We start from the raw sequence: 1,541 nt of genomic DNA on the forward strand, positions 1-1,541 counted from the left end.
GGCGGCCGCGGCAACGCCTCTTCCTCCGCTGGGCTGGGCCGGGCCGGGCCGCGCGGGGTGGGCGGACGGCGTCGCGTGCTTTCGCGGGTCGAGCCGTGCCCCTGCGGTTCTCGCACAGCCGCGGGCCGCTGCGGAGAGTGCGGAGGGGCTTCCGGGGGCTTCCGGGTCCTGCGAGGCACCGCAGCTGCAGCAGGGCTCCGTCTTTCTTTGCCAGCTTCTCCTCGCGGAACGGGCTCGTTGCCCGCTCTCGGAGGTCTTGGAGGCGGGCGGATTCCCGAGGGCCGCGCGGGGTGCGCGTGGGTGCCTCGCGTGCCTTGTGTTTGGCCGCCGCGCGTGAGGCGGAGGACAGCGGGGCTGCTCTGCTGGCCAGGAGTCCAAAACCACCGAGCATCCCGTGCTCCGCACAGCACCACCCAAACCCAATGGCTGAGAGCGGCGTCCCAGCGCTCCCTGAGCTCTGGCAGTTCGGGGCCGTGCCCGCTGCGGCAGAGCCTTTCCCTGAGCCTCCCCTGGCACAGCTCCGTGCCGTTCCCTCGGGCCCTGCCGCTGTCCCCAGAGGGCAGAGCTCAGCGCTGTCCAACGCTCCCGGTGAGGAGCTGCAGCCGCCATGAGGCGTTCCCTCAGCCCAATTCTCTAGTGTAGAGTTTGGATCAGCTATGAGCAGGAAATTCTTCACCATGAGCACTGGAACAGGCTGCCCAGGGAAGCTGTGTGTGCCCCATCCCTGGGACTGTACAGAGCTGGATGGGACTTTGAGCAACTTGATCTAGTGGGAGACTGTCCCAGATGGAACCAATTACACCATACGCTTCACTTCTAAGAGAGAAGCAGGAAGATATTTACTGATATAATTCAGTTCTAATGTAGTGAATGGGTTGTGGCAACTCCCACTATCAATCCAGGCTAGGGGAGGAGAAAACACAGCCCTGCTGAAACGGACAACACGGTACTGGTAGATGTGAGCTGGAAATGAGACAGCAGTGCTCCATTGCAGCCAAGAAAGCCAACTGGACCCTGGGCTGCATCCAAAGCAGCATGCGCAGCGGGGTGAAGGAGGCGATCCTGTCCCTCTACTCAGGGACCCCACCTGGAGTACAGTGTCCAGATGTGGAGTCCTCAACAGGAGAGACATGGAACCGTAGGTGTGTGTCCAAAGGAGAACCACAAAAATGATCCAAGGGATGGAACACCTCCCATGCAGGCTGAGAGAGCTGGGGCTGTGCACCCTGGAGAAGTCTCCAGGGAGACCTGAGAGCATCAAGGTGTCTGTCCCAGCACAGCATTCCAATGAACGTAAGGGCAGAAAGCAGGGAAGATGAGCAGTAGCTTCATAGACGCAGCTGGGGTTCCCCACTCCTTTTATGGCAGCGCACTGAGGAGCAGGCGCACGACGGGCAGACAGCCGCGCCAAAACCTCCGGAACCTTCTGGAAGCCCGAGCTGCTGGGCGCCGTGAAGGGGCCGCGCAGCGCGGGGTGTGGGCGGTGCCCGGATGGAGCTGAGGGAGCGGAGCGGCGCTGGGTGCCGCGTGGCGGGAGGGGG

Source organism: Numida meleagris, chromosome 19 (assembly GCF_002078875.1).
Source record: "Numida meleagris isolate 19003 breed g44 Domestic line chromosome 19, NumMel1.0, whole genome shotgun sequence".
NCBI lineage: Eukaryota > Metazoa > Chordata > Aves > Galliformes > Numididae > Numida > Numida meleagris.